Source organism: Anopheles aquasalis, chromosome 2, assembly GCF_943734665.1.
Source record: "Anopheles aquasalis chromosome 2, idAnoAquaMG_Q_19, whole genome shotgun sequence".
In the NCBI taxonomy this organism is placed as follows: Eukaryota; Metazoa; Arthropoda; class Insecta; order Diptera; family Culicidae; genus Anopheles; species Anopheles aquasalis.
The window spans coordinates 25107501-25134501 of NC_064877.1; the positions used below are offsets into that span (position 1 = coordinate 25107501).

At 48.3% G+C, this 27001-nt stretch overlaps 1 protein-coding gene across 2 annotated transcripts in view; it reads right to left on the reverse strand.

Annotated features, from left to right (window-relative positions):
* Nucleotides 1-26167, reverse strand: part of LOC126581215 (WSCD family member AGAP003962) — a 31181-nt gene extending 5014 nt beyond the window's left edge. The window contains exons 1-2 of one of the 2 annotated variants that reach the window (XM_050244717.1): nt 25568-26167; nt 5816-6058 (exon numbers count right to left, since the gene is read on the reverse strand). The gene's annotated coding sequence lies outside the window, so the exon portion shown is untranslated. Of the gene's footprint in view, nt 1-5815; nt 6059-15430; nt 15508-25567 lie in introns of those variants that run through there. The other variant, XM_050244719.1, reaches the window with a different exon arrangement.
* Between the last annotated feature and the right edge of the window lie 834 nt (nt 26168-27001).

Consider the following 27001-nt stretch of genomic DNA (forward strand, 5'->3'; position numbering starts at 1 on the left):
GAGCCGATTCTAATGGGAACCAAGCACTATCTTCGCATCGAGGCTTGGCCGAGGCCAAGTGACACTTCGAGCGCAAGTGGCATCCTGCTGCCATCTACGTCAAAGGATCGTGTCTCGCGCCCACTTCAGGTGATCCGTACGGATCCGCTTTTGGTGGTTCCTTTCGTGGAAGGATTGATTCAAATGGACGGACATTCGAAGGGTCTTTCGTCTTGCGGTCGGGTGGTTGGGGACAGTTTGAAGGACACTCGAACGGGTCGCATTCCGTCGGATGGTGAATTCTCTTTCATTCCATTGGTAGCAACTGTAGTGTACCACGTGCTGGAATGGCGAATTAGGATGCTTGTGGCCCTTTGTGGAACTCATCACCTCAAGGTCGCCATAACAACGGTCCCGGTACCAAATTGCGAAACTAAATGAATGGCGGTAATGAAGGCCGGTTTCCAATTAAATCAATCATGATCCATTAAAAGAGATGGAAGGAAAAAAAGGAGGAGAGAGAGAGAGAGAGAGAGAAAAAACTGTGAAAGGAAAGAGAGATGTTAGGCCTTATGCCTGCAAGTCAAACATTGCGACCAGCGCCGTATCCAAGCGCCGATCTATCATCAGGAACGCTTCTGCTTCGACCACCTCCTAATGGCTGCAATTGAATTATGATTGTGGAAATGCGAGATTGTGGTTGGATTCAGCCAGCAGCTAGACCACCACCACCAGAGGGGAGGAAGAGAACGAGCGGGAAGAGAATGGAACCCCCAAATTCCCTATCGTCGTCATCTCGTTGTCGTCGTCGACGTCCATCTCGGCCAACACAACGCCACAATTAGGCGATAATTTGTCAATCGATTTTGGGAAATGCGAAACGTTCACCGCATGTCGCAGAGTGCAGCATTGAGTGTGCACCCAGGGGTCACTCCACATTCCTCACCACGTGACCGTCTTGTCTGACCCAGAATGAGCAGCGACATGAGCGGTGTAGAATGACAACAGCAGCAGCAGCAGCAGCAGCAGCATCCCAGCCCAGGTTCGGCTGGATCGGATGACACGGCAGCATGTGAGTGAGTGGCGGTCTGTTAAGTGCAACCTGGTAGTCGACCTCTCCCCACCCAGGAGGTCGAAACAATGGTGTGCTAGAGGGCCCATCATCCTTTAAAGCTTACGGTTGGGGTGCTCCGGTGCTTCTCTTGAACGGGTCAACACGTGGTTCGTGTGTCACTTGAGTGTCGTCGATGGATTCGTCCTTGAAAAATTCTTTTCTTTCTTCGTTGGGTCACATTTGCCTCTGGTCTAATGTGACCCAACAGAATGGCAACAGCTGTCGTTTGTTCGCTTGGATAACGTTCCACAGGGTGTTGTTGAACGTTGATGAGCCATCCTTTTCATGGAAAACCAGCTCTTGCAAAGACGTGAGCACCCGGAGAATTGGTGAAGGTTCAATTCTTCTAATGATGCGGTTGTTAATTTGTGGAGATTTCACTTCAAACTCCCAACAAGCAAACTAAAACTTACTGGTAACTTACTGTCTGTCCTTCGTTTAATCGTAATTAATAGCTTTTCCCTTCAGCAACACATCATTAGCATGCCCCTGGCGCGTGTTTGTAGCGTCTTAAAGATTGTCGCCGCAAAAACCCGTTATCCCCCCTCGATCGTCGTCACTAATCCCTTTGCTCACCGGAGGGAAGCCCCGGCACCCGGGAAACTATCAGTTTGGAGCGCAAATAATGTTATGCCATTAGCAGCAGCCATTTCCAACGCTTACCGTGCGCCCGGATGCTATCATTATCATTATTATTAACTAACCGAGGAGGGCGAACGATGCGAATGCGTCCGTACCATGATGCGTCCCGTCGGCACGGTAGAGAGTTGTCGTTTGTAGTTGTGGTGGTGGGGAGCAAGGGATGAGTTTTGAGGGCGGTTTTTCCCCGAAGAAAACTTCCTTCAGAAACGGAAGCAAGCAGAAGTCACGTCATCAACTGACTGCCGGCTGACATTAAAGCCCCCCCACTACTGGTTGGAAGCATCTTGCTGCTGTCCTGGTTGCCGGTGCTGTTGCAGCAGCTGGCAGCTGTCAGGCTGAGGCTGATGTGGATTAGGCAGCATCCCAATTTTGGCGCCGCTACGGAAAAACGATTTGGGTTGACACTGTTTTTTCGTGCGGGTTGGGGGTGAGAAACAGTTTTCGGGCTTCGAATCGAGGCCCTGTTGATTGAACCCTTGGGAGCCTTGGGTGTCCCTGTGCTGTGTCGTTTTTTCATTTTTATCGACAGATCGTCCAACCTCCCTTCGATGACAAATATGTTGTGGCCACCATTGGTCTTATTTAAAGCAATTTATACCCCTAAACGATAGAAGAATGTTTGAATAGAAAACTCCTTCCCCTTTCAGTAATGTTGTTTGTTCTGTTGAGTGTTGAGACACTCTGCACTCTGCATATCACCGGTGTTCGAGCACCGGTACTCAAGTATCGGGAAATGAAAGCAATTCGCCCCCTCCCCAAAACGTTTAATCGCATCCGCCATCGAGAGGTTGCCGATAGAGTAATGGAGGAAATACACATAATACCACTCCGGCGCAACCGTTTCCGCTACGTTTAATTTGCTTGCGACGCGAGATTTTGCGATAAATAAATGCCATCCGTTCTCTGCACCTGCCTCAAGGTTCTCTTCTCGTCTTGTTCGCCGCCACCGTACCAACTGGATGTTAAATCTGCATTATCGTTGCACAACCTCTAGCGCATAGCGGTGCTAGAATAAGTGCATCTATCAAGGCGTCCGGAGTCAAGGGGAAAGGCTGCGAGGAACAAGAACGGAGCGGAACAGCATGACCGGGGCTCTTGTGTCGCGTATTTGCAGCCAACACAAGCAGCGAGTGCAGTTTTTTTTCTCTTCTGTACCATGCCTTCGTTCCTATACGATCCCAGCTGGAAGGAAGTGTTACCGTTTCGCGCTTTTTAGCTTTCGTTGGTAGATAGCAAACGAAGGGACAGAACGGGAATCGGGAGTTTGTGAAGAAGTCCTGGTGGCTCGAGGAGGCGACGAACGAAAGCGGAGACATTATTGCAAATTGTGTCTATTCGCTCGGTCGCTACCGTCCTCGAGAAGTGTTGTGGCTCGAGCGCGTGTTTATTGAATTTCTTTCTCCAGCTCCGTCCAGAACCAGCAGCAGCAACAGGACGGCAGGTTACAGCAGGGGCGCAGAAGCGATGGTAGACGGACAAATGTTTCATGATAATGTGCCGGCACAATATGTTTCGTAGGCGCTTCCTTGACAGCCCCCCTCCCTTGGCCTTGGGCATAGCTTCTTATCTTATGTTTTGCGTTTTGTCGCGCCGGCCATGATGTGTGTTCGCATCCGGTGTCACCCCTAGTACCCTAGATGCTTGCCATTGTCGATGGCCACAGCTACCTCCCGCTCCGGGGAGAGGGTGCTTTATTATTGTGTGGCACCGAGAAGCAGCGTTAAGTTTGTGGAAATGTTTTTGTAAAGAATGTTTTATGAGAATGCGCTCCAGATGCGCCACAGTTTCAAAGGGAAAGCAATTTATGGAAACTCTGTTGCGCAGGGAAGGGAATGGAAAGCGGTCTTCCAATTTACCGGACTCGCTTCGGTTTGGTATGCATCACAGAGAGGAAATTGATTGCTTTGGTGGTTATTATCGATATTGCAAACATTTGAATCGAAATATGTAATTATCGGGAAATGGGACCGTTGATCAAAGGCCCGGTCAGAACATCCTTTTCAAGGTTTGGAACCCAAAACCCCTCCCCATTCACTTGATCATCGCATTTCGATGGAAAGGGCCGTATCATTACCTAAACACTCACCCCAAAGTAATAGGATCTACTGTGCCACAGACTAAATCCACCAGTCCCAGTGCAGGTTAGTGCTTTTGCAACTTTCAACTGTAATCTAGCGCCGGATTATGCACATCCGGTCGAGAGTGCTTTTCCGATACGATACCATTGGTGGTAAATAATATGCGATCGAAACGGTTTCCAATTTAGCTCTCAATTCCACCCCGGGACAGCTGTGTTCTCGTGCTCGTGGTAATCAGCGGCACGAATGTGTTTCCAAAGACAAAAAAAGATAAGAGCTAGCACATGGGTCGTGTTACAAGAGTGTCGATGACATCTTTCGGGGGTTTTTTTTTCTTGTTCTGTTTTATGCCCAACGCTATTTTATAACTCGTTTGCCACGTGCCATAAACTGGTTTTTTTACGATTTCACGATACCAACGATTGATTACCCATCCACGGTGTGCGGACGGGATTGGGGGAATGTTTTCTAGAGCACTTTTCTGGATTTCATTTTATGACAAATCTCTTTCTCTCCCTCTCTCTCTTTTTTCCGGCACATTCATTGGTCATAAACGATAAAGTAAGGGACGGGCTTGATGCGGTTTAAATGGAATTACGAGAGCATTACGAGCATTGCGTGGTGCGGCGTAAGGTACTGGCGTCTCCATTTGAAAAGAATCCAGACGATTGGTGCTCCGGACCCTGGACTATAAACTGGATACAAAAACCCATCTAGCGCAGCAACTGTGGCCACACTCTCCACTGGTGACAGATTTTTGTAGAAAACTGAAATGCCATTCCAGCTGAACAGAAAGCTAGCTAGCACAAAGGAGCAGCTCTTTGTTTGCTGTGTGCTGGAATGGAATTAGCAACGAAAGAAATGTGTTAACGGGCCCGTAATCTACGGTTTTTGGACATTAATTTTATCAAAATGAATCCCCACGTCAGTCGCCTTTTTGGCCTATCCGCCAGCCGGCTAGAAGTTACCAAAGGTACGAATGGCATTCCGACCACAAATCTCGTGCCCGTGATCTCCCCAATCCTTTTTACCCTTAACGTATTCTGGCACCTTGCTATCCGGGGGGGTTAGAACTTCTTCCACTCTCAGGGCAATTAATGTCAGTCCTGCACGAGAGACAGAGAGAGGCAACCGAGGATAGATAAACCGTTCCACCCTCCTTCACCAAGTCCGACTGTCGGACGCTCTTGTCTAGCAAATTGGAACCGCACCTCGCATCGCGTTGGTGACACTCGTCCGTTTCACTTTGTGTGTATTTGTGAATGTAAATGAGCGGGGACCGGTGGGGAACGAATTTTCGTTACCTCTTTGCCGTGGCACTTCCGGTAGCAGCTAATCGCTCCACTCGAAGGTGAGCGGGAGCTCGGGATAAGCGAACGCGAGGTAATTAAAATACTTTCCAGCTGTTTGTCGTACTTTACGTTATCTTGGCCGTAGGTCAGCTTAAGCGCTAGTAACACGTGCAACACCGGAAGTGACTCTGGAGTGCGAGGTCCACTGGGTATTAGGAAAACGGAGCGACACCAAAACACAGGAATGGGTGGTTCTGGCGGAACGGACAGGAAATTCGCGTAAATTTTTCACCACTTTAACACGGCCAGGGCAACAATGGAACTGCGTGGCGATTCCGATTGTAGTAGCAGCCGTTGCCAAAACATTGATCTATTGACAGGACATCAAAGAACCGGACGGACGTTCGCTTGTTTACGAGGTGTCAATAGTGTGGTTACGCTCCATTACCCCATCACCTGAACCGCGCTCAATTAAGCCAAACGAATGCCCGAAATCGAATACCGATGGTTACTCCAGCAAGGGAGAACGCAGAGCATAAAATGATGGTAATAATTTCATTACGATATGGATGAACTAATTAGTCTGGCTCTGGTGTGTTCATGCATGTGTGCGTTCGTTGGTGGTTTCGATTCCATTCGTTTCGGTTTCGGTGTGGTTAACTGATGCTGCAAGAATGGGGTGCCGTCGCGATGTGCCAATATATACTCACTTGCATTCTGTCGGATGAAGCGATCGCTGGTTGGCCGGCCGGAACAGAGGCAGGGAGCGGGATTGCAAATTAAACTTTCATTTTAAATCTTCCCGCGTACAACGACACAAAAAAAGCAACTCTGTAACACCGTGCCACACGTTGGTAATGAGCCAGTGGAATGTTTTTTCGGACTACGACTGATGGTGAGCTTCCGGTTTGATGGTCGGTTGATGAGCAGGTTTATAATGAACATCGATTAATCTGGAATGAGATGATCAGAGAGGCAAAACAGTGTAAATGGATAGCCGTGGCCGTCGTGCCGGTGAGTGAAAAGTTGCAATTGTTCGTACATAATCATGTTGGCAAGAGTGAAGACTTGCAGAAGAGGAAACTTTTTAACAAACTTTCTTTACAGAGATGGACTGGAGTTGAAAAAGTCAGCATGTTTGTGGAAATGGCGCAGAGGGGCGTCTTGCATTATTAAGCATGTCCGATCGGAAGTAAATTGTATTCTTCGTCGCTTAACCAATTAGAACCTCGCTTGGTGGCAGCTCTTGCAATTTATCGCCCCTGCGTATCTCTTTCAACAATTGGCCAAGAGCGCACTTATCTTCATCCATCAAGTTGGCTGTCTCGTTTCCGTACAGTGTGGCGAGCGTTTAGCTGGATATTAATTACAGCAGCGTGTTTGAATTGATGCGCCCATTATCGCTCACGTTATCTAGGGGGAAAAGTGGTCGAGGTACTGAGCAGAAAATTAAAGTATTGTACATACCACAAGAAAGAGCAACGTATTTGTTTTTTATTAATTAGACTGCCTTTGCATAATGATGAGATATTTAGTGCAAACAGAATACGAGCTCGTGCAGGTTTGTGAAGAGTACATCGGTTTATACGAGATATTCTTTTACGTAAATATTTGAAAAACGATTCTCTGATTTTTTATGAACATTCCTGTTCAATACGGTAGGTTTGTGGTTTGTAGGAGAAGAGTTTAAAGATAAGAATCTCAAGGCTGCTAGAAAAAGCTAAACAATATGACTACATCTCCTAAAACTGTGATCCAATAGAAACCTTAAGTTGGCATCTTTTCCAAACTCTTTTTACAATTAATTTCGCCATCTACCAGTTCGCATTCATAAAATGGCGTCCACGTATCGTTGTAAAGTACATCGGTTACCAATAACTTTCGAATGTATCGTAGCTGTTTCTGCTAGCGTGCGAAATAGAGCATACTTGTTCGAAGAATAATAATCGGATCGTTTATCTTGCTGGCGCTTCTTGTTGACCATGTCGCTTTTCAGACCCATGGAAGTGTAGCAAAGGGTTAGTCTTCCCTCGGCGAGTTCCTTTATTAGATTTTCTTTCCCGGAAACGCGATGCGAACGATGATTTGTCGATTTGGAAACAAATTAAGTTGGCGTCAGCGAATGAGTTTTCAAAACAAATTTTCGGTCTTCGAATTCCTTTCGTTTCCTTTTCAAAGCTATTCATAGATTTTGTTTACTCTTAGTTATTCTGATGAAATTCCTATCATATCTGAGGGGATTATTAGCTCCTAAAAGAATTAAGTATGATTTGTAACTGATCTGAAACCAAATACAACACAAACCAAAGAAGCCAACAAATGGAAAAGGAAGACAAATGCTCGTAAAGAACACCATCAAATAGATCATAACACTAGCAGTTTATGTCGATGCCGCTGGCAATGCAGCTCCACCGTCCTCGGGGCTTTGGATGTTATGTAGAAGCGTCTAGGGACAAGGCCATAGCGTGCCAGCGCAACCAGCGAACAAATGACCTAACACGTAACCTACCGCCCAGTTCGCTAGTATTACCAATTCACTTTCATTAGGACTGCTCACGATAAAAATGAGGAATACAAACCGCGCTCAATCCCGATTAGCGCGCCGCGTGCACTCCCTCGTGGCAACTCGCCTGGTCTCGCTCGCCGACTCGCTCGCTTACATCGCATTATCTGGATCGATTTTTCTCTTTGATTTGCATAGTTTTCCGAATCACCCTCCCTGAGGGGGGGAGGGATTGAGTTGGTGCACGCACGTCGCTTGCCTTCCCGGCGTGCTGATTGTTTTAGTTTTGGATAAGTTGCCTTCCTCCTAGGGGTCGCAGGTAATTCACCTCTTCAACAATTTAAGGGGTGTCTGGGGATGATTGGCTCGGGGAAAATCCGGGTGGAGGGTGGAAAACGGGGAATATTCGATCGATCGTGTGACACTAAACCGTTGTCGGTCCAGCTACTACTGGATGCTACTCCAATATTCCAAGACACGTACCAGCCGGCGGCCATTGGATCTGCTGTAATCTGAAGTGGACCAAAGGGGACCAAGGACCGAGTGGTAAAACTTTCCTCCACCATCCAGCGAACCATCGAAAGGTGCGATACCCTCTTTCACTGACTGGCCAAAGGTGTGGCAACTCAGGGCGAGCCCAAGGTGGACGAACGGTTCTCAGCTCGAGAGGTCGAATGTGGACGTGAATATCTTACGAGCGCCGTGGCCCAAGAAATCCGCAGCGCACACATTAAATATCCGATTTCCGAGCCCTTTACCACCCTTCTTGTCTGCCTGCCTCTGAGTTCCATGGTTCGATATTAATCACGACCCTAACGTACGGACCAGCAGCAGCAGCAGCAGCAGCAGCAGCAGCAACAGCGTGCGAAACGCACGAACGGATTTAGTGAAATTTATTATTGAATCCTCCACCTCCAGTTAGCAGTGTCCCGGCCAGCCAAAGGGTTGCCAATGTCCAGGGCGATCGTATTACAACGGGACCATCATCGGCACGTTGCTCATACCATCGCCATCAGCATGCCAAGTCTGCACCAAGCAAACCACGTTCGTGGAAGGACTGGCTCGATGGCTTTTCGCCAACCAAAGTTCATGGACGCCACCTCCGACGACGAGAGGGACCTGCAAGCCTGCTACGAGGTCGACAATTTTCGTCTGGTATTCAAATTTCCACAGCAAACTAGCTGGCAACAGTCCCTTCGGCTCCTTCGGAATCGATCGACCTTCAGCCAATGGTTTGAACCGGTAATCGTCAATCTAAGATCATCGTTTTCCACTCCCCAGGGGTCCATTTTCCATTTTATTAGCATTCGAATTACCTCACGCACCGGACCAGCAGTAGCAGAAGCCTAATCTTAAATGTAATGAAGGACGTAACACAAAACGTAAAAAAAAACAAACGTGAACAGCAAAAGCGTCTGCTAGCCTGCTACGAGGTCAGTGGTTAGTTCGACACGAAATCTCGAGCACGCCTGGCGTCTAGTGGTCAACGCAGTGTGCTGTGTGCTGTGGTAGGGTGGTAAACACTATGAAAACAGAAGGAATCATAAATAAGTCCGATAAGAAATTAAGTACAGCTGCCCGGGTTTTACGAGCTGGTAAAACCTGTCCTGGCTGCTGGCTGGCTGCTGCCAGCGAGGAGAGAGAGAGAGAGTATGTTAGTAAGAAGCTAAAAGGAAAAGGAGAGAGTCCATTAGGGGCACAGGTTGATAAAAGTCGACGACGGTGGCTACGGGTAGCGATAGGAAGCGTTCGGTGGTGTCGGTGGATCGCCGCTTGAGGGGTGTCACCTTAATTTTTATTAATTCGAAGAACCAGCGAAAGGAAAGTGAAGGCATTCGGGTTGTGATTACCATTTCCTAACTCCTTGCTTTCGGAGGCTACATAAATATGGTGGCGAGCGCGATGTTCTGGGGGGCTGGTTTAGTAGCTCTCTGAGAATTGTTATCGGAGCGGTAAGAGTACATTTTCATTTCCCTCAGGATATGTTGGAATGTACTTTTCTTTCCGCTTTATTTATCTTTCTGTGCATCTCATTGATTGCAATGCAACTGAATCTAATGAAGGGTACATCAGTTTATTGAAAGTGGAAGAGTTTTACAGGTGGGCAATAAGTTGTTCCACATGTTTGTGGCCTTAGAAAAAAACATACTTAATATCTTCGAGAAGAACATTTTAAAATTAGGATTTAAATTATATACCTTAATATTATTAACTAGTAATTCCTCTGAGTCATTTACTGCGAGCTGCGTTTAACAGGCTACTATTTTTTGGATGGATTTCTTGAAACATTCTTGAAAGGTGTCCCGTTTAGGGAAGAATATGTAAAACAAACGTAAGCTCGCGATGCATGTCTGGAGTCTGATTATTCTGTTTGTTTGTTTGTCAACAAACACCTAATCTATCGCACGGGTCTCAAACTCGCATCTCGCCAAATTATTTTGTGCGACTCGCGGCCACATCCACGTTTAATGTAATTTTATGCTATGCATATTGTGGAATTGAAGATTGGTAACATGCCTGCAATTAAAACAGATTTTAACCAATATTGGTAATTTAACCATTTAAATTTCCATTAAAACCAATTAAAGTACCGGTTACCTGGCGCCTCCATTTCAAAGGGCGCCTCCATCATGTTGGGAATTGCCTTTACCTCTCTGGAGAAGCAAATTTAATAAAGCCAATCACATCCAAATGAAGTCAAGAAATTGCCCGCGGATTAATTGATACTTGAAACTGCGGCCCGTATAAACAAAATGGTATGTCGGTCTGCTCATTGAAATGCAAGCATATTGGAAATGATGCCTTCCTGATAATAAAATACATTCCCGGTGGTAAGAAATGCCATGATTTGATATAGTTACGTCATGCGATTGTTGAGAGAACTGTAATGTTGTAACCAACCGACCGAAATGGAAACAGTCACAAAATGAAATATGTGCTCCTATTCGTCCAAACGATCGCAGAACAAACTCCGCCAATCTACACGAAATGCGCGAAACATTTGGGCACCCTCGGCGGAGGGAAACATCATTCCCAATGGAAGAAACAAATAAAGATGCTCGTAATAATACGATTAAGTGGCTCTTTCGATCCGTTTGCTGGCCAACGGCAACCCGTGCTACACCGACCGACCACCGAGATGAGATCAGACCACACGCGAGAAGCACGCGCACACGGGATCGATTGAGTAATGCCGCCAATCCGGCTGGCCAACCGAAATCGCCATCTTCCATCTAGCCCTCTCCACCTTCTGGGCATCGAAACGCGGTCTCGATGATTAATGCTGTTGTTTGCGCCGCTTTTTTGCCGTCCAACATATTTTTCGTTGTGCAACAAAGTATCACTGGGCGGATTGTGGAGGGAGAGTGGCCATCCCCAGCGCCACCACCATCATCATTCATCTCTATATTTAACTGATCCGCGGCACCCCTCGATCGGCAGTATGTGCTCGCGTGTAGATTGTTGGTTGGTGTGCATACTTCCAGCATCAACAGTTGCGAGATGAGCCACAAGAAAGCATAACTCTCTCTCTCTCATCCCTCGGTAACACCACGGCCAGCATACCATTGCCACATCGTTTGTGGAACAATAATTAGAGCAGTAACCTCGTCGTCGTGCCGTTATGGTTTCGGGTAATTGATGGACAGCTGAAGGCCGCCACGGGGCACCCACGGTTCCGCGTTCGCGCAAATTGGCATAAAAAATCGGGATCAGTTACCGATCGTTTCCTGTGGTGACGAAGCATCACCACAGGGACCGTCACATGCTGTTGTCTGTGTGGCGTTGTGCGTGCCTGGCTGTCGGTCATCGCTGTGTGGAGTTGGCCCCTCTGGGTGGAGGATCGTTATGCTTAATTAACGCCCACCAAACGGCAAAACCAAAACGATGGTTTACCATCGCCGCTGGCTCACCGGGATACCATTTTAATTATCGCCCCATCGCGGTGATACGGTTTTGTGTCGATTTTCACTCCGGATTCCCGGCTTTGGCTGTGGATTAAAGTGGATGAGACGCTCACGAATGGTTGATCAAAACACAATCCAGACACAACTTCCATTCCAATATCCGGTTACACAATACTCAGCCGTAGAGAAACGAGACTCTGCTGATTCGACGACTGGTGATGGTTTATCAAAAGGAGTTTATCACTATTATATTCACCATTTTCTCCCCCCCCCCCCCACCCCATCTACCGATTTCACAATCATACCCAAGGACACAATATAATTGCCACCGTTGGCGTGACCTTACCAGCGACACCGTCAGCACCGCGTGACAAAAGAAATAACCAAGGATAACGAATGGTGCAACATCGTGGCGCCGAAAGACAATTCATCGCTCATTGTTAGACCATTTAACCGCGAAGGACAACAATGAGCGTTCAATGGGCGCCACCCGAATTTGTGGCATTCTGCCAACCCGCGCTCACCCGCGGTTTGGTTTTGAGCCGAAAAAAGATCCCATGAAAGAAAAGAAAACGAAAAGGAAAAGGATACCAAACCCCAAAAAGCGGGGGGAAAAGTCCAAAGAACCTGTCCGAGACACCTGGGAGGAAAGTTTCAGCTGCGCTGAAAGCTCCCTTTTTGAAGCGAAAGAAGTTGCTCACAATGCCACAAGACAGACCAGTATAGTGCGTTACCGGTTGCGTTTAATTTATGCCAGTTTTGTCGACTAAAACCAGCTTCGTGTGGGGCGTTAAGCGTTTTTTTTTTGTGCGAGCTTTCGTACGAGAATCGTTTGTCTCAAGGTGGTGGTGGTAAAGTTATCTGTTAAACAGAAGAGAGCAAACCACAAGAGAAGACACCACGGCTCTACGCCCTCGGTGAGTGTGAAACCGAACCCTCCACCGCACCATTCCTTGTTGGTTCCCGAGGAAAAGAGAAAACGAAGAGGTGCTGGTGGAAAAAACGAAGCAGCAGGCCCACGACACATTCCTCTTCGTTTTCTATTCCCATTCTAATTGGAATGACAAATGGACGGGACCTTCACCGGAAGGCAAACAGGAGGAAAGAAAGTGCTAAGAAAAAGAAAGGATCGCTGCTGCTGCTGCTGCTGCTGCTGCTGCTGCTCTGGCATGAAACGACCGCAGAGAAAAGGGAAGGAATAGCGTATGGCAGCTCAAAACTCGACAGATGCTGTGACCGGGTACAAAGCAAAGGATACCCATTCTGTGTCTGTTTGTTGAGAAGAAAAATAGATATAATGCAGGCCCAACAAAGCATCGCTCAAGACAAGCAACCGGGCAAGCAAGACCGAGAGTCCGAGCCTAATTCATTTGCGTTGTTCTGGACACACGGAGCTGTGGGCGGTCGCACAGGGAGAGGGTTCAATTAATGCTAGCTTGCTAGCTGGCGTTGCGTAAGTGCTGGAATGACGTAATTGAATTCGGGATAGCAACGCTCATTAGGGTCGGTTGCAGCACCACACCGTATTTCCTTCCTAGTGCAGTAAAGCAGACAGCCAAGCGTATCCGAGGGCTTGATTGTTGGATAGGTTTAATAATGGGCGACATGAATGTAGCAGTTGATTTGCAGGCTCCTCCGGGTCCTAAAGGACACGCTGGAACGGGCGAGGGCCACATAATGGTGCGATTGGAGCTGAATGCAATCTACAATCTGAAGCAGGCAAGGCGTGAAGCACGAATAATGTACTTTGAATGGCGCCGAAGGAATCTCAAAGCAGAGAGAGAGAGAGGGAGAATTGATAACAAGCAAGGGTGGTAATGCCTTGCAAATTCCTATTCAACATGATCGCCTGTCAGCGCACGACCCCTTTTAGGGGTTTGGGGTTGCTAATGCCGCTGTTATCAAACGGAAAGCCACAACCTCATGTTCTAACTGGTGTGTGTGCATGTTTGCGTTGGGGTTAATGAGTGCCACCCTCACTCACCTCACCTTCGAAACACGCTGACACAAGAGCGGATATTGAATAATTGCTACAACACACAACTCCAGCGATAGGGAATGGTTCTATGGTGCGGTGGTTTGCTGCACATTAGATGAGAGTGCGCCGGACGGTATGTTGCTATTCTGTACGTTAGTAGCTGAATTCCGCTTATCGTTCTCGGTTCCAGTTGGTCATGAGTCCTATTCGCCAACATCCGGCCACCGTTTTACGTTACCTTTGGCCACGTGCCACGAGCGGACACGCCCCAGCGATGATTTCGAGATGTTTGCGGATGAACTTCAATGAATTTCATTAAACTTTTATTCAGAAATGCTGATGAGCGACTAACTTTTCCTCGTGAGAAGAAGGAGAGAAGCAGGAGGAGATGCTTTTCCGTGATCTCAAACAGTAAGACGGAGACGATGGAGACGTGCTTCATGCGGTATGCGCAATCTTACAATCTCGTTCAAACGTCGACCACGGGAACAGCACAAAGTCGAAGAAAGTTAAGAAGCACGTCAAACGGTGCTGGTGTGTGGCCAGCAAGGTCACTAGCATCGCCTACAGGTGGATGGATTCCAGGGAATTCGTGGTCATAAATTTTGATCATTCTCTGAGTGTGTGCGCATGGGTTTGTTAATATAATCAGCATTCCAGCACCACCACCCTCGGAGGGGTGGGAGAGTGCATATGTTTACTCTGCGCTTCGGGTGCAGCATTTCGCAATGAATTGTAAATTTCTTGACGAACCGTGGACGATCGATTGGACTGAGGTCCATGATTTAGTGTTCCCGGTAACCTTCGGTACGGCCAGCGGGACAAGTTTTCCCCCTCTTGGTACGCCCGGAACCGACAAAAAAAGAAACCGTCATCTCATCCTAGGGATCCGGTGGCAATCCTAGGCACCGAAACGTGGGCCGCTTCTGTCACAAAATCTATTGAATAATGTGACACCGAGTGAATGATGCAGAGTCAGCGGACGAGCAAAGAGAGAGAGAGAGAGCGATTGAGGAAAGCGACACTGATGATGTGTTGGTTTTATTTTTGGATCTTGCACGGTGGCACCAAGAGAAAGTGAGGGAGGAAGAAGGGGGTGATGGTTGAAAAAAATATGAAGAATGAATTTTAGAAACTGGCGATTAGCTGTCCAACTACCGGACATCGGTCATCGATGCTGTACGCCGTGACTCACGGCCGTGTCCCATTTTGTGCTGACCCACTGGAGTAGGAGTGGCTTTGGGGAAACAGAACAGCAAAACCACCTCCTCTTCCCTGACAGAACATGTCCAGTCATCGGTCGGTGGGTTAGCACATCTTTAGCGCCAAACGAAAAAAAATAAAACCGCAACACGCTTGCTAACCGTTGACCGTCGCTACTTTGCTACTTCATCTTTTCCACAAGGTCATCAATATTGAATTGAAATGGTCCACTTCTTGATCCTCCCGAGGGGGGGGGGGGGGTGGGAGGGACTGGACGGACAAAGCTCGCTTTGTGAAGTTGAAGGATAAGCGCTTAATGAAGATAATTACTGTCAAAAGGATTACAAAACCGGGGGACGGGCTAACGATTCTCTTCTCGGACGGAGGCGCGCACAAAAACCGCGTTCGCTCGCTCACTCGCTTGCCGTGGATCGCTGCGAACGAAAATGATGATTGATTGTAAACCGTTAACCCACCCGCTGATGGATGGATGGATCGGTTCTCGGTGGTTTGATACACGCGGGACCACCGCGCAAACCGTGGCCCGTGGGGACAACTGTGAAACTGTGTCCCAAATTCATTTATCTTCTGCATAAACTCCCCGAGCATAACGCGCACACAAACATCACCATCCTCGATCGCAACTCGCCCCCGTCCCGTCGTTATGTCGTGTGCCGTCGCCGAGTTTCGATCATATTGGGTAATTGAATGTGGCCATGGCATGCTCATAAATTACCAATACAAAACCACCAAGTCAGTAGCGGAAATGTTTGCGAACGAGCAAGCGGGACGCCTACTTTGACCTGCTAGCTTCCAGCGACCACCACCATTATGCGCTCGTCCCATGCTGGTTGTCGGGTTGGCTTTCTGGCACAACTTTTAGCGTTCGCAAAGTTGGCCACCACCAGTTGGCAGGAGATTTAATTACGGTGTTGCGGTGGGGCAAGGTGGTCTGGCAAGGTGGCAAGGACGTTGCTGGGCTGCTGTGGGCTACTTGGATCGCGTACGCGCGTAATGTGTGTGCGTTGTGGTTGCCGTAAATGCCGGTTTTTGGATTGGCCGGTTTTGGCAAACGGTTTTCTGAAAGTATCGGAAGAAAGAGAGAGTGTAACTCAATTTGGCCCGTCAACCATCCCGTCACGGACAATGTAATGCTCTTTCGCGTCTGTGGTCGCTCTGTCCAGCATGGATGGTATAGTGTTCGCCAAATGGAGGCGCCATATCGCGTTCTTATCGCCCGCACCCATAAATCGTGTCCTGTGGGTTAAAGAAATATGATTTTTTTCTTTGGAACGGTACATTGTAATGACTGCAGACTGGTTACTGGTGCTTCAACCGGTCTCCGATGGACGAGAGTCGGCATTTGTTCATTTCTAATTGCCTCTGGGGGAACCTACCAAGGCTTCTCTCTAGCCAGCACCGTAAGGACAGTGTACGTTATGCAAATCATGCGGAATGCCGTGCCAAATGCCATGGATGGCTTTTGCGCAGATTTTTTCGCCATTAATTTCCTCCTCCTTTTCTCTGATTGCGATGCCGATTTTTGCGCCGCGTCGTGTCCTGGCGTGCGAGGTATCGTTCCGTCTTGTCCCAAGGGACGAATGGCTGACTGACTGACTGACTGGCTGTCACGCTCTAGTTAGTAATGGAGAGTGTGTCCTTGATGCTGCACAGGTCCTGGTTTGTCAACAGCGAGACAGACTCGGCAATCGGTTGCTGGTTTTTCAACGTGTGAGAAGTAATTATGCGCAGCAATTAGTAAACAGCGGGAGGGGAGGGTAGATCATTCCATTAGCTAATTGCTGCACGGTAATTACTCCTGGCCGCTCTCGCCTTTTACACGGTGGAGAGTGTATCTGCACTGGAAAAAAACGACTGCACAGCATTGTATGTTCTGCATGCATCTATGTGTGAGATGAGATCGAAAGGAGGCAATATTTTTCAATATTCCTCGTCCGCGCAACAAGATCCAATAACAAAGACCACCGCTTGCTTATTGTACGTCCATTGTTCAACTGTACTAGCGGAAGAAAGCGCCAGAGACCAGAGAAATACTGAAAACAAACTAACAAGCCAGTGTAGTAAATGTTATTCATCTTCATTCGACCGGTGGCGGTGGTGGTGGTGGGATTGTTTAGGGAAAAAAGGGCTTTGTTTGGTCAGCGAACGTGCCACCGGACGTTCGGCGTTCGCAGTCACAGTTCCCATTCTCTGTTGTCTTCCCCGTTGCCCCGATGGTTTGAAGCATACGTATGTTAGTACAGCAACTCGGGCTCGGTAAATAAAGAAGAATCCGCTCCATTTGCTGGCGATTGTAACGCGATTTGGCTGCCCTGGTGCCGCGTTCTAGCGTCAGCTGCCTCGTTGTTGTCAATGGAGAAACCAGTTGGTTGTTGGTGGTGACCACTGTGTGTGCTGAGCGAACGACCCATTGTCGCACGGACGGAACCACACCGATCCGACCGCTGGTAAGAATCACCGATCAGAATGGAACCACCTCGATGGTTGACGAATGGTGCACAACACAATGACGCGCACCGAGATCGTGTGCTGTGTGTTTTTTTTCGCTCTCTCTCTCTCTCTCTCTCTCTCTCTCTCTCTCTCTGTACTACGATATGGAGCACGGTATGGGCATCGGCAATTTGTTTATGCAACACCCGTCCGCCCTTTTGGTGCGCCAATTCCCGCCACATATAGACACACGCCGCCACATTCTTCAAATCAATGCTTCCGGAGCCGATGGCGTAACAGCTTGGCTCTGAAATGGTTCCACCGTTTTTTTTCGGCGGGGGTTTTCACGCAAGCCAAAAAAAAGGAAAGAAACCAAAAACATGGAAACCGAGTCCTCTCTCTACGCATCTACGATTCCGATAGTGGGGCAAAGTCAGATGGCCCGATGGTTCGATCTGATCGTTTCGCATCAACTAACGTCATCTGCAATCGGTTTCAAAGTACCCATACCCACACGGATCCAGCTTGAACAGTGACATGTTCCCGTGTGCCTGATACGGTGACGAGTGTACTGATGCGTGCACCCGCTGTGGTACACACCATCTGAAACAGTTGCCGACACAGAAAGGGGAAAGGAAAGGGGTGTCATCGCTGGCCCTCGCCTTCACCCCGTTCCGTTGCTTTAGCGCGCAAAGCAAACATCTCAAAGCAGGCAGGGAACAGACAACATGACAAGCAGGAGAAGGAAGCAGAAAAAAATACACGCCAGGAATATGTAATAGCACCAGATGCTGTGGCACCTTTTTTTTTCTCGCATCTTCCTCTGCCTTGGTATGCCGCCAGTCAGCCTCGAACGTAAACATTCTGTTCCTGTGGAGGGATATTGATTTGTAGTTTTTTCGGTGCCCAGCTTTTTTTTTTGCCGGCCACCGCGCCATCACGCGCCGGTTCAAATGGAACGATAAATAGTGTAGAGTTGACGCCAGCGGTGGTGAGGCCCCGGTGCTGCCAAAGCTTGCGAACTGCCACATAAATTCGACATCCTCGTGCACGTGTGTATGTGTGGAGGGTAAATTGAGAGGAAATGGAAACCATCAGGCGACCGCAAACCCCTTTTCCTGTGTTTGAACGAATTCCTCCCAGGGCTGATCGAGGGTATAGAGCAGTGCCCATCAAATAACCGCAGCTGCAGTTGCATAGCAACCGGCAGCTGTCAAAAAGGGGATTCTTTCGTGCAGTGCGCCCCAGATACCACCACGAGATGGGAAGAAGTCGATCCATTTTGTGAACATTGAGGGCCAATTGCGGGGGGGAGGTATATTCCGTCTACTATAAGGCCTGGAGCAGCATTCCACGATGCACCGCTTGGTCTATGGCGTCCACTTGACGTTCATCCGCAGGGAACCGCCAGGCTGTCAATCTGCCCATGTAACGCCGCTATCTATGGCCGTCCTGGGAAGCTTATTTTAACATTCTAGCTCCAAACTATTATACGCCACATCGAGTGGTTAATGACTGCCAGGGAAAAGGACCACCACCATGACCATTTCGCCTCGTGGTGCACATTCCCATTGAAGAATCCAAGGCCACTCCTCCTGTCGGTTGCACAGCTTGCAATCTAACCTGCCACGGGCACAGGGACACGGAATTTCTGTTCATTCCATGTCAACGTTGCCTCTTGTGCCGCGTTGCCTTTCGGGAAGGTTTGTCATGAGGCGACATGGGACATGAGGAGTCAGGATGCGCCGAAGGGTGCCACCATTGATACGGCAAATGCTTCAGATGCCAGCAATGCAGAGAAGCGAACCAGTTATGAACCAGCTACTGGATATTGATTTTCAACTAAAATTTCCCAATCGCTCCAAGCGCAATGCTACGACGAAACGAGAGAGAAAGAGTTTCGAGGTAGGGACTAGGATTGACTTGGAAAACTGAAGAGTATCGACGGCACAGTGCTGTCTGGTTAATTAATGATGCAACGCATTACATAAGTTACATTGATACCTGAATCCCTTGTATCCAAGCACGATAAACCCGGTTATGATTACTTAACCAGAGCAGTCTCGTCCCTCCAGAGTGTACGGCCCCTCCAGTCCGTTAGCGTACATCCTGTACAGAGCGCCCGTATCACAAAGCGAACGTTGGCATGATGGTTGACTGACGTCTTTCCGCTGGTTTGGCAGGTCCAACTGAACAGAGCAGATTCCCGAGTGAGGCTATGTGAAGCTTATTGCAACACTCAGTACCCTCGGTGGATGGTTTCAATCGGAAACGTTCACCAGACCAGCTCCTGGACTGGACGCGCGTGACGAACGGAGATAAACCATCCAGCCAGTACCCGTACTCCGATGGTGTCTTTCTGGTGTGTATCGTCCCCAGGGAGGTGAATTCAGGAAAACGAAATTTATTCAATTTGATGCTAAAGTTCACCACCATCACTTCCACCAGCAAACGAGATGTATCAAGGTCGGTCGGTGGGTCGTTTGGTCCGGGCTGGACCGACGGTGACCGCCAGCAGCGTCCAGCGTCCGAGTGTCCAAGTGTTCCAAAAATAAATATTTGACTTTCGGCAAGCTCCGAGTAAATCAAATTAGCGGTAACCAAATCTCGCGCGAGCGAGTGGCGGCGACCGGATGGATTCCGGCAAGGAAATGCTGGCTGCTGGAGGTTGTCCGCTGGCCTCTGGTTCGTTCCTTCAATCCCCCCTTTGCGACACGCACTGTCGCATTATGCCACAATGGAGTCCACAACTCTTCTGGTAGCCTCGCCGGCTACCAACAGTAGTTAGTGCAAGTGTCGATCAGAGTTAAGAAGTTGTCGCCCGTTCTCCAGTTGTTTGTTTGTTTAAGCTGAGGCCCAGGAGAGTGCCCGAGTGGCTTATCACAGGCCAGAGGAACTCCTACAGAAATAGAACGCCCGGGCGACCGGATTGTTTTGTTGTATTGTTTTCTCTCTGTGTCCAAACCCTGGTTTAGTAGCAATTAGATCGTTCATGGTCGGAAAGCTTAATCTGGTTGTTTTTTTTTTGTTTTGGTCCAATCTCATTACATCGCAACGCTTTGCCTGCCTGCCTGCCGATAATGTGTATGCAACATGATCCAGTGTTGGTTTCGCGCCACTGAACCTTCCTCCCCCCCCTAAAATCCCCTTCTCTTTCTTAGCTCAGCTTAGCCGTCGCTCGTTCAGCTAAAGCCCCAAGTGCTAAGCTCTCCACGGGCCCGGTGTTACGCTCGCCGGTAACCGTAGCAACCGTTGAGCGTTAAACGTTTCTCGTTCAGCCTCGTTCTTTATCTGCATTTCGCGTTTCCCGGGGCAACTAAGCCCCGTGTCTCCAATCACCAAAAACAAGGGGTATTGCCTTCGCTTGTTGAGTACATCACAATCACTTCAACGAATTGTAGGACGGCTCCATCGTACTGAAGAGGTACTTGGAGACCGTAGACCGACCGAGTAACGAAAAAAGGATGAAATACACGGGTATCCACCGGAATGCGGAACTCGCTATCTACCACATCCACACAGAGCGAAACATTCATTTGAAGACGATTCGATTTCCCGATTTACCTTTCCTCGCCATTGGCACGCTGGCATGCGAGGCAACGATCCGGAAGATGTTGCTCCTGGTGCTGCTGCTCCTGGTGCTGCTGCTCCTGGTGCTGCTGCTGCTGTCAGCCAAAGGGACGAGGCCATCGTATTAAGGTTAAAGCACCAACTTTTCACGAGTAGTTTGCATTTCCAGCACATTCAACAATCGAATTATGATGCCGTTGGGTTCGCTTCACCGTAAAACTGCGAGAGAAGAGCCGCATACTGGCATAACCTCGACCGCCGGTGTGTCACCTCGTGATGGTTCCGGTTGCGTCCTCATTGTTCGGTCGTTCGTTGACATTGCAGCATCCGACCAGTTTACTCAAACAACACACCGAAATGGCCTTTGAGAGGGGTTCATTATCGTGTAGCTTCGTTTGCCGTAGCGTTGTGTAATCGTTTAGCAGGACATTCCGGTTCGTGGGCACGGTTTTTTGTGGCATTCACCATTAGCATAGCCATCTCGTGCGCTGCGACAAAGTCTGGTCCTGGTCCATCCAGGACTCCAGGCCGGAATTGGCCAAATCAGGATAATCCTCTGGCACAATGGCTCTTCCCAAGTGGCCGATTCTAGAGCGAGAGTCTCAAATTTGATGCAGTTCCCTGCGTGGATCGGATTTCCCCAGGAAACACGTGCCCTCGGTTCTCAATCTCGCTTGATTGATACACGGTATTGGTTATCGGTTGAACGGAAAATCGGAAAAAATCGTTTCGGTGGTTGATTTTACGCAAGAACGCTGCAGATGATCTAATTATACTCCTCACCCCCACGAACGAACGAACGAACGGGATTAAAGGGCAGACGGATGTATCGTTTCACGTCGCTAAAGTGCACAGTTCGGATTCAAGGACTCCGAACGGAGCCAAACACTCTAACCTTTCGATTCCGCGGAAAGCAAAAACTCCGTCGAGCGGTTGGCAGCAGTAATTGATGAGACCAATCCGCAAAAGTTGCCCAAAAGTCACCGAAAGCAAGAGCACACGGGACAGCAATCGAGGGTACGTCGTCTGATGGGATGCTCTAGTTTTAATTGCAATCTGCAGCAATAATTAGTGCACCCGAGAGGTGCATAAGCAGCAGGGCGAGATGAATGTCTCTTGAGCTGCAAAATTGCAAAGAAGACTGCTCAGAAACCCATTGTCCGGGCGGGCTACTCTAGAAGCGCATTATGTACGAGGAAAAGTTGAAACCATCTAAGCAAACGGTGCAGTGCATTTGAAGTGAACAAACTGCACAAACCGCAAATATAGGGACTGCATTTTGTCCTGTTCACCGATCGGCATTTCGGTCGCCTGGATGCCAATTAGCTTAGCAACCGCAACCGTCCCTGGCCGGAAAATGTGCTCGCATTAGAACGGAACGGTCTGTTCCTTCCCTTGAGACTAATTTCCTCCCCCTAAAAAAAAGGGGGTTAAATGGGAATCAACGAGAGGAGCAGATAGAGAGAGAGAGAGAGATAACAATGAAGCAGCATCGGTTGTGGAGGCCCGGTCTGCCCGGAAGCACGCTTCTTTCGAGCTTTCTGACCGTACTTCGGGGAAGGAATGGCCCCAAGAGTTTCGCAAAATAGTAGTTCAGTATCGAACCTAACCGGCGGCATCCATCGTGATGAATCTTCATTTTGCGAAATGAAAAATTAAACTCTAACCGCCTCGCTCCACCGCCCACACCCGTCTTGTGCACAGCCGTCTTGTGGACCAGAATTGCGAAACGACGAAACGGAACACACAGAAGACAATACTCTCTTGGGGGATAAGCGGCACGGAAATGCTATCCTCGCGTTCTTCCTGTTCGCCTCCCGTTCCGCCAGACAACAGGAAACACTGATTGAAGGAGATTGAATCGCGGGCCGGATAATGATTCGAACATGATGAAATAAATAAAAATCATTCGGATAAACCGGAAGCACGAGATCGGGATCGGGATCCGCTAATGAAGCCGCTTTTAAAAGTTCGAACCCGTGGCTACGCTTTTCAAATATCAATCTGTTAGTTCGTTTTTTTTTTAATCATTAGATATCGAGCGGCAGTGCCTTTGACGTCCTCTTCTTCTGAGAATCGTGTTTAACAAACGCTACTGAATGAGCGCATAACGAGGGCAACTGAAACCAATAAAAAAAAAAGGGAAAACACATTCTGGCGGCCATTTTGTTCGTGTTTTTCTTCGTGCGTGCGTGTCTGTTCTTTGTGGAAATAAATCATCCTTAAAAAGTTTTCCCTGAATTCCCACACACAATCTTTTCCCGTGGAGGCGCCTCCATCGTTCATCAAGGATCTCTTTCTCTCGCTGTCTTTGTGGCGTGTTGGGTAGATTATAAAAACCGAAAAAACATCGAAAGAAATAAGGCATCGGTAAGGCACACAGCGAGAAACGTTCCAAACGTGTTCGACACGATGCCGTCGCCGTTGTTTGGCCAGATTTCCATTTTCCATTTTCTTCCGCTGGCCCGGGACGCTTCGTGCAGCGCCCCGCGCGTTCCACTCGCTCGCTAGCCTGCAGGCTTTTTTTACCCGGAAACTGGCTTCTGTTTGACTTCCAGATCCTTCCGGTACGTCCCGGTGCAGGACGCCGCGGTCGTGGAAAACATGAACAGCCGCAAGAGGGAAAGTCAAAACAAACAGTTACTTTCACTAGTCCAGGTTAACGTAACGGTGCTGATGCGGGAACCCGGCACCCGGGTGCAGTTTGGCTCACGTGAAATCGGTGTTCGGTGTTTGCTGTTGCTTGTCGAGCAGATAAGAGCATCACGGCGGAAGTGGGCTGTGAAAGTGAAACCGGCCGGGTGTGTGGTTGTGTGTTTAGGCATTGCCATTACTGTGGCGTAAGGACGGTGAATCGTCTTGTGAGTCGTTGGTATCGATTTGGTTGTCGCTCGCGTATGATTGATGGGATTGAATCCTTACGCTGGGCCGCCTGAACAGCGATGATTGCTCAGGAATGTTCAATGAAGTAACACGAATCATTTAAACTAAGAGGATACTGGTTGTAATCTCAATGCCATGTAAACTAAGAGGATTACTTAAGCAAACCATGTCATAAAATAAGCGCATGTTGTTAGTTAGTTAGTTCGTCTGTACTTAGTATTGTTTTCCAATTATCCTCATTTTATGCTTTTATGAAATCGAGTTAGAAAACCGTAAAATAGAACTATAAAATTGATGCGAGATGAACTAATAGACAAAGAAGGCAAGGTTTTTAATCTAAATTACCTTAAGAGAGCAAAATTATTGTAATACTACGTGAGATAATTTGAACACTATCTGATAGAACATTTAAATTAAACCAGTTTATAACATTCTGAAACATAAATGGAATATAAAAAGACAAATAAATAATACAATAAAATAACAAGCAAATTCGGCAAATAATTATTAATATCGATTTTTTCTAACATATACAACGATGGGCGAGACGTATGTTTAGACTAATATCGATATAACAAATATAAAATAACAATGAAACGATGAGTGTAAGTATGTAGCTTAATCTGGCTAGTAGTTTTCCTAAACAACACTTCAACTCTATTCATTGAAGCTATTTTAATCATCCAATAAACACAAAATAGCATAGTTATCCACAGAATCTCAAGCCATTATGTTTTAATCATAAAAATCTGACTTCCTCTCTTCCTCTAAATACGCACTAGAATGTCAACCTTTGCTAAACGACACAAAACATTGAGCAATCACTCAGCGGCTCAGCGGTGCAACTGCATCCAAACTCCCGCCCCTAGACACCACTATCACAGCCCCCGGCTTGGGGAATGGGAACACATTTTCAAATTGCAACACGCGGTAAACACCAGCGTGCGACTAAAATAGCGAATGGCGCCTGACACTGCTGCTAATGCCGGGCCATTGCCGGCACGTCTTCATAATCATTCCCACACGAACGCAAACCCCGAGCCCGAGGAATGTAGAAATCAAAAAAGGAACCAAAAGGATAGTAAACCTCCCGCTCCGTTCTTTTACTATCGTTCTGCAAACAAATGAGAACGAGCCTGGCCCCGAACACACAGAGGGCACAGCGAATGGTCGTGATCACCAGTGGCAGAGGTTTCCGTTTTGTTCCCGGACCGTATCGAGTGTCCGCATCGGGTTGGAAATCGATAACACGATTTCTTCGGCGGAGTTTGGCGGCCTCGAAGGTAAGACGATGAGCACTTCCTCGAGTCTCGATTCCTTTTCGGCGCGTGCAGTAGCAAACGGGGAAAAAGCGTTTGGTAGAAATAAACAAACGCTAAACAGGTGCCGCGATAGCGATTGTTTTACGGTGGATTCTGGAGCACCTCGGTGTCCTTCGAGCGAGGGACTCTCATTACGTATTGAGGCGTAAAGTAATGCTTCAGTCTTCAAAGAAGACTCCTCTAGACTTCCTGTGGAAGCTTCTGGCGTTGCTTTTTGCCAGCAAATGGCATAGGATGGCCTCGATGCCCCAGAAAGTCAAACAAAGATCAATCAATACGGCATCAATCGCGTATCGTTCCGCAGATGCATCCTCCATACATTCTGTCACGTTGAGAGCAGCATCTGAGAACAAACTCAAACATTCCTTGAGACACTCGAGAGATACAGACAGTTAGCAAGGACGAACATCATGTTCATCGTGGTCCGGTCGCCAAAGGGGGAATGGGTTGACTTTCGCGAAGAACGTGATGCGCAAGAGCACCACCCGGAGTCCGGTGTTCCGTTACCTCCTGCAGCGAACCACAACACCCCTTTTCGCGCAGGCCACAACAAGAGCGAATCCTTTATGTCTCGGTGTTACACACCAAACATCCGGCATTGTAGTAACGACTACTATTAACGCAAACAGCGATCATAATCAGCTTACCTTGCAATTCTTGTCTCGATCTGTTGTCGCTCTTCGGAATCCGGAATCCAGGATTGGGACGTAAACAAACAGCTAGACCAGGTTAGGAGATAAGATGACAGCCAGGCAGTGTGTGTTGTTGGGGTTGGAGTTGACTTTCCAGAATCCTTTTCCTGGCTTTTTCGGATGCTTAGACACTAATGCACGCACACATACGCGGTGGCACGAGTGCGCGCGCCCTTGGGGCGGTATCTGGCCTTTGGCAGGTCTGGTGTTCCGGTTGCAAAACAGGCACACACAGATACAAACACACTAGTCCCCAAGAACGTCCAAGAACTTTATCTCACTCGCGTGTTCTTGTCCTACGCGAAGTATCCTCTAATCGAAGCGACGTAATCGTGTGGACCACTCCCGCTTTGGGGCCGGAGAGAGAAAGAGAGAGAGCGAGATGATGCGAAGGAAACCGCAGCGCACAGAATCCACTACACACCGCGGTGACACAATCAGTCCCGGTTCGCGGTTCACAGTCCGCCCAGGCCGACGTTTCCGATCTAATCAAGGCTGCCACTGGGAGTAGACTAGTTTGTCCGACCGAACAACCACCCACAGTGTAGTGCTGCTGTTTCCCATCGACGGGAAAATCGCGTTTGGCCGAAGTTGGGTTTTCATCTTGCGCTCGGCGCGCACAGTCCGCCGGAGACGGCCGATCTGGGTGTTCGGGTTTTTTGGATTCGGACACCAACACATACACATACGTTGGATGGTTTTTTGCGTACTTTGAGACTTTCTGTTTACGCCGTGGCGACTACAATCCATCCAAGTAGTTTGGTGGAAGAGATGGAGCCGCCTGATGCGGCGTGCCAGCGACAGTGATTTACATAATGTCACGGAAAAGTTTACGTGGATGGTTTTGTTGGTAAAATTATAATAAAAATGGATGCCAATTCATGGAAAATATTGCATTTATTTTCAATTGCACTTTACAGCCAATAAGGAGTAAATAAAGTTTCCCTTGAAAAGGACACGAAGGAAAGTCGATGATTGGGTGCCACTTTCCCTGCGCTTATGATACGGCACCACACTGTATGCTATTGCACGGTGGTGTCGGTGGAAAATCGGTTTTGCAAAACTCGAGACCGACGCACCCCTTTTGGACGCCAGTACGCCAGTTAGTGTTGGTGAGTTCGCTATTCCCGACGCGTGTTTGGCATCCGATTTTCCATGCGCACGTTTTTCGCGTCCTCGCACACCAGCACGACCCTCGTCGGTATGGTGGTGTCCTGGCCCCGGTATCATAGCCGTTTGTTTTCGCTAACGAACGCCTTTGTATTGGAGCGTAGACTGTGGTGGCGAACCAGAGGAAAACACACCAACACGCAGCCGTCAGCACGCTTGGTTACGCGGGTTGCGAGCCGTAAAAAGGGAGGATTTCAAAATTCAAATGCAACATCACAC